At 33.3% G+C, this 13,711-nt stretch overlaps 1 protein-coding gene across 5 annotated transcripts in view; it reads right to left on the bottom strand.

Moving 5' to 3' along the window:
* The window catches only part of LOC131852093 (uncharacterized), a 163,885-nt gene that overhangs the window by 35,896 nt on the left and 114,278 nt on the right, over positions 1–13,711 (bottom strand). The window lies entirely within an intron of this gene.

The raw sequence follows: 13,711 nt of genomic DNA, 5'->3' as shown, positions 1-13,711 counted from the left end.
CGAGGAAGCTCAACGTATCACAATTTCCTCAGTGCTATCTGATTCAATTAAATAAATGATATATGTTTGTCGTAAAATGTACGGTTAGGCTTTTGATTAAAAGGATACTTTGTGACAGACTCTGAGATCGAGGATGTAATTATTTGATTAACAAGCTCTGCTTCACGTTTCCGTTTTGTTGAGATTAATACCAAAGGAAATATTTCTAAACGTGCGCTCTGAATCATGGACAAATAAAGGAATATGCAGATTTATATCTTTAATGTATGAATGTGAGCATAAATGTTTGTTTATTTTGTTTGTTTCTTGGAACAGAGTCAATTGGTTATCAAATGGCCCCACAATTTGCCTTTGTAAATGCCTTTAAACAAATTATTTACGTGTACCATATAACACTGAATTTTGGTAACAGGTAACATATATTTTTTCCTGTCTTCTAAAAGGTTTTACCGTATTTTGGTATTTCAGCCTTATTGCACTGCTTTCCAAATACAAGTACTTCAAAGTGCAGATAGTTAGCATGGGTATGTGAAGAGATTAATGTATTATGAAAGATGTTTGACAATGTTCAGGAATAACAAATAAACATTCGAAAATGAGAAAAATATTTCGCCTGATCTATCAGAAAGCGCAGCAAAAAATTGAGTAATCTTCCTACGCCGAAGATACTCTTCGAAGAATAATATCTGCGGCGTAATTAAACTTTCCACTAATTACAAAAAAGAGAAGAATATGAAGAACAATGATTTATTTTATTATTCTGGCAACATCTATGTCTAACCTGAAGACAATGTTTGCATTTGAAAGCGTTTACTTTCGTGTTAGTTCGATATTTTATAAAAATTATTTAGTATCAACATACTAGGCCAAACCAGTATGTTTGTACTAAAAAAAATATTATCTTTGTAAACACGTTATATGTTTATTATTATTTATTTCACTTTGTTACAAAGTACAATCGATTTCACTATTTCGATATTACTACATTTTTATAGCCGGCCCTTTCTAGTACCGTTATGTTAGCGTAATAATATTACATAAGTCGAGCCAATACAGAGCAATTTATGGACAGAGAACGTGTCATTTAGCGTTATTAATGAAGGTACAAAGTCGTTGGTTTGTGAGTTCCGTGCACTGATTGAGGTTTAGATAAAGAAAAAATCGTGTTCTGCGAACGTTTTTCTTTTAAACATAGATGATAATTATGAATAATATTAAATACATAATTATGTAAGACTATGTAAAGAATGACATAATAAATTCATTTCCTTGGGACCTTGGTTCACTTTATTTTGGTTGCCTTTTTTATGGTCGTAATATATTGTCAAGTTATGTCAGATGCATACAGTACACGTGGAATAATATGTAATAAATAAATAATCCTACACATGATTGTCCAGGTTTATTTATTTAGGACTATATAGTCCTACGGTACTCAGAGCTTGTGTTATGGGTAGGTACTAGACAACTGATATAAATACTTAGATATTGTTGATAGACTAGACGACTCTGTGTGACTTGTCCAGTTTTATTTATACGTATACTTAAACTTGTAGTAAAATTCGTAGAAAAGGTTTCTTAAAGTGACATTTAAGTAAACAAAACAAATTGTTCCGGCTTCGCTTACAGTGGACAAATAAAAGGACGTGTGGTTTTCAATTCGAAGGAATAAAAAGGGTGGTAGGTATTAGGTTACACCATAGGTTCTGCGGTCTTAGTTGTTTTGTAAGAGGCACAAACGTGATAGATAATACTAAATCCAGGACAATTCACACAGAGCCATCTAGTCCCAAGCTAAGCAACTCTTGTGGGTACTAGACAACTGATACGAATACATAAATATATATTTTGTCATTACATATAATGCATAGGAAACAGCCAGACTAATGAAATGAAATACTAAAAATCATACTGAATATTACAAATGTTTATACTGTGCGAGGAATCGAACCTGCGACCACCGCTAGACTACTGAAACTAACAAATTTTAACAGTTCTGTAAACGTGATTTTATAAGTCTGGCGCCAGTTTTGTATCTAAAATAATGTACAATATTTAATAGCGTAGTTTAAATTTGGGTAACGATCTAGGATGTTTACAGGTTGGGACGTAAATTTTCATTCAAGAATCAAAATACATTCTAAATTTATCTATTCGGCGTGATCTCAGCCTCTGTGTATGTACGTGATGCTAAAACCGTTACTTCATTCATTACAATTGAAATATTCAGTTGATTACGGTTTTTTACGTAACGGTAATGTTAAGCGGTGACCGTCGCCTAACCTTTATAAAAGAATTGTACTATGAACATAATGTTACCATATGACACCCATGACACTACTCCTATATTCAAGAATTGAACTACGGACAGGGGCGGATCTACCTAAGGGCTTTTTGGGCTGCAGCCCAGGGCCCCGAAGATACAAAGGGTCCCCGGTCCTCACTAAAACGATATTTAGAATATAAAAATATTTAGAATTATTATTAGAAAACCTATCATAAGGTTGGAAACCCTGAGATCAATCAACCCATGTCTATCGAAAGGAACGGGGAATGTCTGGTCGCTTGTTATTTATTTATTTTATTTATTTATTCATTTATTTCAGGCAACTAGGCCCATATTATAAATACCTTATAGACTAACATACATATATAATATTTAAAATCTAATACAATAATATTGTCTGTGTGATCACGGCACTGAAGACGGCAATCTGCCACGGTAGCGCCGATACACCACACCTTTCGGCCAGTAGTCCTCTTTCATGAAGGTGGGTTTCATATTGGTCAGTGTATTTTTTTAGTTGAGTAATATAATTAGGTAGGCCCCTGAGTAGATTTAGCCCATTGCCCGATTTAGCAGATTGACCACCGCCCCTGACTATGGACATCGAGTTATCATATGACACCTACGACACCACTTCTGCTTTGCCATTTCAGAGGCCTAAGATGTCACATGACTCTTATCCTGTAATTTATTTGCCTACCTGAACAACCTATTTACCTCTCTCGACGTTTCGACTAGGTTGCACTAGCCGTAGTCACTGAGTACACTCGTGTTTTTGTGCCAGTTTTGTATTGCTGTAGCACACACATGCAGGTTTATCCTACATATACTAGATTGTTAAACTTGTTATGTGATGTTAAAATTAAGACTATATGTATGTACTAAGATAAAAATAAAATTTATTATGTATCTATCTATTTATAGGAAACTTTATAAAATTAACTATATGTGAACGTTGTTCACGATAGAAATATCAATAATTACAAATAAGAGTAACCCTTTCAATTATGTAATAACATTAAGATATTTTACGTAATAAAAGTAAATTGGTATGTTTTCACAATATATCATTATGTTGTATGTTGGTAAGTATGTCATCTTATCTGACAATAGATTAATATCTGATAGAGATTATCACCAAATGACGGTACGAAATCGAAGATTTAAGTACACACGTCATTATTGAGTAATATGTTATCGCGGATCGTAATTTAAGTGGATTTTTAAGTCACAAGTGAACTAAGTGAGAAAATCATATACTAAAGGACTTATTGTAATATATTTTTATTTTAAAATAGTGAGAACGGCATACGGCATATCCCATGCCGAAACTAAACTAAGTTAGTTCTTTAACTATTTTTTTATTGCAAATTGAACACTATTTCTAAAAACACTGTAAACAGTCTGCCTGCACTGCCTATGTGTTACTGTAAAGTTTCCAAATCCGTTCAGTAGTTTTGCGTGAAAATGTAACAAACATCCATCCATACATACTCATATGTCAATATTGAGTAAATATTTAACAATAACTTTCGAAATAAATAAAACAGGATATATATAAATATTCGTAATGTTTATAAACTTTGTTCTCAGATTAACTGATAACCTCAAGCTCGTCGATTGACGTTAACCTAAGTGATAAACTATTTTTAATTAAACTACCTAATTATTATTTATATTAAACATATTTTTATGTAAATTGAAGATTTTGTATTATTATTACATAAATATATAATTGAAACTACACATATTCACAAGGACTTATCAATGATACAAGGTGAGCCCGTGACTTTGTTCTCGTGCTCTGTGGTATTCGGACCAACAGTATTTATACCTAACTTCTTTAATTGCCAACAGATTAAAACAAAATTATAAATGAAGTTTTTGGTTTTCACAAATGTATTATATGTTTGTGAAAACCAAATACAAATTGATAATATTTAAATCTTATATATAAAATTCTCGTGTCACAGTTTTCGTTCCCATACTCCTCCGAAACGGCTTGACCGATTCTCATGAAATTTTGTCAGCGTATTGAGTAGGTCTGATTATCGGCCAAAATCTATTTTTCATCCCCCTAAATGTTAGGGGTAGTCCACCTCTGATTTTTTTTATTTTAAGGGAACGTTTGCCGGGACAGCTAGTATTTCTATATATTAGTTGTGTTGTTATTTGCACCACCTATACATTTTCATATACCTTCACCGTCTACCTAAAGGTTGCCTGTAAGAGATTGCTTAGCTATAAGGCCACCTTTGTACCTATAATTGTATATACATATTTATATTAATTAATATTTTTCTGTTCTGGTGCAATAAAGTGTATAAATAATAAAAAAATATGGTACTGTTTCTGAAATTAGCAAGCAGAAACAAAAAAATCTAACGATCTTGGTTCTGGAACCTTATTTGTAGTAAAGGCTTCCAATCCTAGCAATGTAATGTAAGTTGGACTCCATTTTCCGCAATCAGCCTCTAATATTGGCCGTTATACGTGTAAAGTCGAGAGTACTAACATGGCCAGCCAAGCTTCTCCCAAAAGCGCTAGTCTCCGGTGTCACAGGGTTCACGGAGCGACCTCACCCTTCCGAGAATTTGTTTACATTGTGTGGCCACCGCTTCCAATACTAGTTTCCTCATATTTATTTATTTATTTATTTATTTATTTATTTACTTACACAACTATTATTACAGGCCTAAGCCCAATACAATAGTGTATCTAATTCTATATTATACATATTCGTTAACATAACATATAACATACAATGTTGTTTTTGTGAATTCACACAGACTACACACAAACAAATCCGTTGTTTCTGCTATTTTATTGAGAGTGGCCAGTGCGAGTGTCATGGGCGCCTTGTTTAGTAAATTAGTTCTGCCGCGAGGTACCGCTAATAACTGGGGCCTTCATCGCCGCCCCAGGTAATTATCTGGTACCCTAAAACTTATCAAACTAAGAACCAGAGAATTGGTGATTTGACCCCGAAACACTTTGAATATGTATAAGACAATAGCTAATTCCCTGCGTACACGTAATTCATTATATCCCACCATGCCCAATACGAACAGAGTGGGATACATCAAAGGATACAAGGAATATACTCCATATTGCCTCATATATATATACCTAATAAACTTATTTTGAATTTTTTCCAACATTAGTCTATATTTTATTTCATATGGATCCCATATTACAGCGTTGCACTCAAGATGGCTCCTTACTAATGTGTTGTACAATGCGATTATTACAGTAATACTTGAAAAATTCTTAACAGTACGAAGTATGAATCCTAACATCTTATAAGCTTTTTTACACGTATCTATTATATGTTTCTTAAAAGACAAATCAACTGTAAAAGTCACTCCCAAATCTTTCATCTCTGTGACTCTCTTCATCGATTTAGCTTCTATTGTATAGTTACAATGGATCGGGTTATGCGACCTAGTAAAACTAATACTCATACATTTAGAAGTATTAAATTGCAATTTATTTTTATTGCTCCATGCTACTACTCTGTCTATGTCTCTTTGCAACATTTCACAATCAGCAGCAGATCCAACTGTGAGAAAGAGCTTTAAATCATCAGCGAACAGGAGACATCCGGAATGATGAACAACCTTCGGCAGATCATTGATCATAATAGTGAATTCGAGGGGACCCAACGTACTCCCTTGACTCACTCCTGACCTGACCAAATAGGGATCTGACGTAAAACCAGTATATTCCACGTATTGATATCGATCTCTCATGTAACTAGTAAAAAACTTTAATAAATGTGGCGTACAACCTATACTCGCTAGCTTCCCAAGTAATATGTCGTTATCAACGACATCAAAAGCTTTTCGGAAATCAAAATAGACAGCATCTACCTGCCTACCCCCATCCACAGCTGGTATAAGTTCAGCCATATAGTTCACTAGATTACTTGTGGTACTGCGGCCCGGTCGAAACCCATGCTGCGCCTCTGAGAGCTGTGAACTCAATTGACTGAACATTGCATTCTGTATTGCTGACTCAAAAGCTTTAGCGGGAGTAGAAAGAACTGCTACTGGTCTATACTCTTCTACACTTCCACTACCCGGACCCTTAGGAACTGGAATTACACGAGACATTTTCCATATCGCAGGAAAAACCGCTGTTTTTAAACACAGGTTGTAGATGTGTAGTAAAGGCTCGGCTAATACAAATCTACAGTCCCTAAAAATGTACGCAGGGATACCATCAGGCCCTGAGGATCGTTTCGGCTTGAGTTTCGCTAGTGCTTGCCGAACGTCGGCTAGATTTAGTGCCTCCAAATGCACTCGTGCCGATTCATTCGCACCTTCTGCCTGTGCCATCGCATCGCTCACATTCAGTTCGGCCGTTTCAGTACTATACACGGAATGAAAATACTGTGCAAATTCTTTAGCGCATTCCTGTCCCGTTAACACAACACCATTTTTCAATATTTTTGAGACCAGCTTACTTCTTTTCGATTGTACGTATTTCCAAAAACTTTTGGGATCTTCCCTTAAATGATTTTGAATACGTTCCCTATATCGTTCGTAAGTTTGTTGTATCATTTTTTTTACCCTTACCCTACACAGCGAAAATGCAACATAATCAATACGCGATTTACTCGACTTATATCGTTTATGAAGTGACGCCTTATATTTTATATTATTAATTAATTCAGCCGTGTACCACTCGGGATAGATATACCTCGAATTGACATGTTTTTGGTATCCTTCATATCAGCAATCAGTTATATATATAGATGTAGATTAGAAATTAGTTTTAATTATATAACTATAGCTCAATTAAAATGACGTTGAACTCTCAATAGAATTAGATTCGATTAGAATAAATCAACGTTGTTTATTGCAATTGCAAACAACTGATGCGTTCGCTAAACTGGGATTGCTTTAAACAAATTAACTATTGCCAATTATTAACACAATATATACAGTATGATGTATTAACAGATATAATACTCAATTTGTTTAAAGCAATTAAAATTGAAGAGACTTATTTATTTGTGGACGGCACCGATGTTATACAAATCGTTTTGTTATCGCACAATCGTTTTTGGATTGAAGAAAATTGATGCAATTGACAACTATGAAGTGTTTAATTTAAAACTTGATTAACGAATGTCTGTTGAATTATCTAACTGCGATAATTGGATAATTTTGCAATAACAATATTTATAGGCACCCTGTCGATATTTTAATATTGCCATTTTTGTTTTAATATCTAGATTTTTTTGATTTATTATTGATATCTGATATAAAGAGTTGTCGCGATTCAACTGAAGACCAACGAGTCCTATAAATATATCGTAACTTCTTTATATATATAATATATATAAATATGATCATACATAAATAGATACATAAGGTTCGGATATTTTTATAATAAACTATACAATTATATAAATTTGTATATTAATAGTTGCGGGTTCGATTCCTCTCAAGGTACAATTATTTGCATTCATAGTTATGATTATTTATATCTGTTTCGGTTTTTATGTATGTAATTACATAAATATATATATATATCTAAGTATTTACATCAGTAGTCTAGTACCCATAACACAAGCTCTACTTAGCGTGGGACTAGATGGCGCTGTGTTCATTGTTATTTATTATTATTATTATTAGCCTGGTGTATCTAAACGTTAATAGTTATTATGTGCAACGAGATATTAATTATACAACAAGTTAAATAATAATAATAACGGTTGCAAAACGGTTCACGATTATCTAATCAGTTGCACTGAACATGTTTAAAATTTGATGGCACACTATCTTTTTTTAATAACGCCCGCAAGTAGCATAATAGGAGCGAATTAAAATAAAAAGAAAGAGTAACTGTTGTTGAATAATAGCAATCTATTAGTTATATTATAATACTAACATTATAAAAGACAAGTCAGTTTGTCTGTTTGTTGCTTTAATGCTTAACAATTGACGAGAAATCAACATGAGGTTAAAATTTAAAATAAAAAAACATTTACTAATGACAATTTAACCTTATGAACGTTAACGTATTATTTGCTTACTGTCCAGTTTAGTATACAGATTCAATTGAGAAGAACTGACAAGAAACTACACTATATTTTTTGAAAGCCAGTTTATTTACATTTTATAGGTATCTAACATTAAATGAAAATCCCGTGCATGAACAACTATCGCCATGCCTTTAAGTGAGGTTTATATGTAGAAATTGGGATTGAGTAAAGAAATAATTTTTTGTCATGGTCAATAATGGTAAGTATTGCTCGCAATAGCTATTAAAAAGGAATTCATGTAATCAATAAATTATATTAATTTATTTATTCTTTATTGAACAATAACTTTTATACAAAAGGCTTGCTTAATGCCGTATGACATTCTCTTCCTGCTAACCTTAAGGTATAATCAGAAAGCGCTATGAGGTTGTTATAATACGTTTTATTCTTTCTATTTAAATATTTGCTTGCTTAACTAAAGTTATGCAAATATTGAAAAGACAGTTATTAAAAAATATATTGTACTATACAATTTCAATTAATTACGTCATATCACATAAAACAATTGTTATTGTAATATGTATTATTAAAATCATATACATATACTAGTATATGTATCTGATACGTATATGATTTTAATAATACATTATATATATTTATTCTTATAGTCTAACCGCCGCATTCAGACTCGTCAAATAGTTACTTAAAAAGTTTCTTAATGTAGATTTAAAATGTGTCTAACTCTAGGAGGAGGAAGAGATATCTAATAGGTGATAATTACAATTACCATACCTAATAGCAATTAATTTCAACAATGTCACCTTAACATACCTTAAAATGGAGGAGGCTCTTGATACTGTACACTGTATACTGTATTTTTGTTATAATTTTATTTCATGATTTTGTGTCTATGCAAATAAAACTATTCTCCGAAATGTCCAAAAATATGCGTGGTTAGTTCTGGACGGTGTCTGTTTGCATACATCAACAATGTCGGAATTAAATTAGTAAATGCTTAGACAGACTAATTTAGATGCAGACTGTACATTTCTAGCCAATTATAAATCAAAAATATTTTGAGACTTATTAAATATGAACAGAGGATAGAACTTTGTATTTCTGGATTAAAATATTACAAAAAGAAAGAACTATGACAACACTGGTCGCTTTGGTGACCCCTGTATCCATCAGGGGTGTCAACTGGACGAAGATCCTCGTATAAATATAGGATTTTGGCCTTCGGTCCTTTTTCAAGAATATTAAGGTTTCTTAAGGGTCGACAACACGCACGTGACACCTCTGGAGTTTTAGACGTCCATTGGATATGGTAACCGTTTACCATCAGATGGGCAACATCATCATCTAGCATCTGGCAAACATGCCACCATCGTAGTATAAAAAAAATAATTCTAAAGATATAAAACTCAAAGGTGACTGACGTAGTGATCTATCAACGCTCGGCCCAAACCACTGGACGGATTGGGCTGAAATTTGGCATCCAGGTAGATGTTATGACGTAGGCAACCGCTAAGAAAGGATTTTTATTAATTCTACCCCCAAAGGGATAAAATAGAGGATGAAAGTTTATATGAAACTTTGTCAGTTTTAAACCGATCGGGCTGAGACTTTGCATGCATAAAGCTACAATGACGAGGCATCCCCTAAGAAAGGATTTTGATAAATTCCACCTCTAAGGGGATAAATTTACGCGAGCGAAGCCACGGGCAAAAGCTAGTTGACTTATAAAAATCGTTTAAAATACAAGGTTAGATAGCCGAATTAGATTTTAGACAAATGAGATTTTATCAGATTTCTTATTTTTTCGTACAAGGTTAATTTGAAGGTTGGCAACCCTGATGTCCATGTAACCCGATCAGTTGTCCAACGGCTGCCGAGCGCAACGGACGTGAAATTGATACGTAACTATGTATAGATACATTTGTGTCACACGAAAGTAGATTTCCTTTTAAGGGAAATTTATTTTAACACGAACTCTCCATCATAACTTTCCCCGTCTATTTCCTTCTACTTATATAGGAAGTTCAGAATCTCCTTTGTTAGATAACCTAAGCCAGAAGTTCAGAAATCTAAAATATAGGAGAAACCTGCGTAAAAAAATTAAGTTCCTAGCCATAAGTCGATATTTTTTTTTTATAACATAACAAGTTTACATATATATTTGATTAAATGATGTCTTTATACAAGAGATATTTCAATACTGTCGCCTTTTCTTTGAAATATAAGCTCTATTCCTTTTTGGTAAAAAAACGTGTTTTATTTCATAATATTATGTCCATTGTTACATGTAACATGATGCTATTGAAATAGCCTATATCGCTCTACTAAGAGCTACATAGAAATGATCCTGACTAACTGATCTGTTTTCCCCTCAAAACTATCCCGTAAGAATACATCTTTAGCACAAAGAATATCACCATTCCGTGATCATCGTCATTAAGAAACTGTAAATAATTAAACGAATAGTTTTACATATCTACGCTGTTAAGTAACAATTATCATCACATTTGGAAGTAGGTTTCGGAAGTAGTTCGTGTCTTATCTTTTATACTTTCACTAAACAATCACTAAGACTATAAAAATAGTTTATGACTTGTGAAATAATTACAAAATACATACATATCGTCACGCCTGCCTATCATTGGGGTAGACGGTGTCTCAGGAACGTCATTTGGCGTTTCTCCAACTGACACATACCTATCTTTTTTGCATCGTCTACGTTCTACGTTTATCAATCGGTTATAAGTAAGTTTTATTTGGGGCTCTTGTTACTTTTATTGTTTTGGGCGTTACGTTGCTGTTTTAGTAGACGTTTTCGTTCGCTTAGGATATGTCCTACTGACGTATACATTCATTCTCGCTCCATTTCATTCATTATTCTCATTTCATCCATTCTTTCCTGTCCAAATCAGCACAAATTCAAATAAATTGAAATAAATATATTATATCCTTAGATACAGCGCATCTGTTTACCTCAAGATTCAAGGTATATGATATTTTAGGTAAGTATATTACCTGTACTATATAACAGATATAAATATTGTTTTTGTAAATTATATAGAAAACACCAGATAAATGTAAGTACTTGCATCGTACTAAGAATGATCTCATGACCATAGAACGTAAAGCGGTGTGCTTAACCACTAGACCAGCGAGGTCGTTATAATTATAAAATAGTTTAGCAAATAAGGGCGAGCGTAGATTGAGACATCAAATCGCATGAAATAATTACATGCTTGTATTGTAATATTATTAATGTATTATTACAATATCATATTTATTTACAAACACACCGTTTGTATATGATGATACTAACATTATTACAGTTATATTAATATAATAACGCAATATGGAGGCGTTACGAGATGTAATTGAGATGACGAAATGTTTGTTCAATCGTTGCATTTGCTATACAAAAATGTACATAATGTAATGACATATTGGTAATAAAATTACTAAATTATTGTTTATTTATAGACGGCCTCGTTGGTCTAGCGGTTTAACACACCGATTTACTTCCGATGGTCGCGGGTTCGTTCCTGCGGTGCAAACATTTGTATACATGAGTATGATTATTTGTATCGGTCTGGGTGTTTTCTGCGTATATTATGTATGTATTTACAAATAAAATATCTACGTATTTATATCATTTGTCTAGTACCCCCAACACAAACTCTGCTTAGCTTGGGACTAGATGGCGCTGTGTTAATTGTCCAGAGCTATTATTATTATTATATGATATTATTTATCTCGATATCGCCCGCTATTAGAGAGACTGAGATATACTATGTATATTCTTTGTCGTGATTGCAATTACACGTCATATATTGAGAATAGATCCTATGAGAGTATAATCTATTCCCAATCTATGATATCATACCATGTAACATTTCATTAGAATCAGTTCAACCGTTTAGACGTGTAAATTCAACAAATGAAATATATTATTAATATGAAAGACAATATTATTTCAATAAATCATAAATAACCCTGTACAATTAACACAGCGCCATCTAGTCCCACGGTAAGCAGAGTCTGTGTTACGGGTACTAGCAACTGATATAAATACTTATTTTTTTTAATACGTACATAATATATATCACCCAGACAGATACAAACAATCATACCCATGAATACAAATGTTTGCACCGTGCGAAGAATCGAACTCGCGACCATCGGAAGTGAAGCGGTGTGCTAAACCATTAGACCACCCAGACCGTCGCATAGGATCATATTGTATATATATCTTAAGAGTTATTAAAACGAAAATGAAAAGTGATTTCACAAGATTAGATCATTGTTAGTCCATATGGAACTAGTGACGCATTGTAGGTAATGTCAGGTCGACCTTGATTGGCAGCTCCGACCCTCCTGGCAACTGTTGCGGTTAAATCCTAGTTTAGAATTAGTCAGAATCGTATATATGATCTAACTTCAATCTTCTTTCATCTTTCACTAATGCTCAATTTCCGTAAAGCGTTAGCGTAGGTGGAATTATGATGCCATCAACAAAAAACTGAAGATTATATAATGTGATTTACATGTGATATTTAAACGGTTTAGTACACCGTCTTACTACCAATGGTCGCGGGTTCGATTCCTCGCACGGCACAAACATTTGTATTAAGGAGTATGATCTTTTGTACGGTCTGAGTGTTTTCTATGTGTTTGCTAGCTTAACTTGGTTCTAGATGGCGCTGTGTGAATTGTCCTGAGATTATTATTATTATTTGTTATTTATTTCTATAATTTTACACAATAGTAAGAGTACATATGGCGGATATAATACCTAGTGGCATTTTCTACCAGGCAACCATGACTGGTGCGAAGATAAATTGTGTGGAGGTTGGCCTGATTACCACAGATAAGATAATTAGTAACAATGCCCTGCATATTAATATAAGATTAACATTTTCGTCACACGGCCGTCTAACTATGAATATTGAATTCCCATTGTCATAATAAAATCCACAGAATTTTCTTAATATTTGTTTTTTCAAGACAACCAAAAAGAATTGGTTTAAAAATGAAATCGAAATATATAGAAATGAAATCACGCGTGAAGTTGTGACTAAGGGAAATACTGATTCATTCTATATATATATCTTATATATAAAATTCTCATGTCACATGAAACTGCTCGACTTACTTTTATGAAATTTTATATGCATATTCAGTAGGCTTGAGAATCAGCGACTGTCACACCGCTTTACGTCCGATGGTCGCGGGTTCGATTCCTCGCACGGCACAAACATTTGTATTCATGAGTATGATTGTTTGTATCGGTCTGGGTGTTTTCTATGTATATTATGTATGTATTTACGAAAAAAAAATATCTTTGTACTTGTATCAGTTATCTAGTACCCGTAACACAAGCTTTAGATAGCTTAACTCGGGTCTAGATGGCGCTG

The sequence above is a fragment of the Achroia grisella genome, unplaced genomic scaffold, assembly GCF_030625045.1.
Source record: "Achroia grisella isolate CSIRO2021 unplaced genomic scaffold, CSIRO_AGI_Agris_v1 utg840, whole genome shotgun sequence".
In the NCBI taxonomy this organism is placed as follows: domain Eukaryota; kingdom Metazoa; phylum Arthropoda; class Insecta; order Lepidoptera; family Pyralidae; genus Achroia; species Achroia grisella.
The sequence above is the reverse complement of the archived record's forward strand: the minus strand, read 5'-3'. Positions and strand labels throughout refer to the sequence as shown.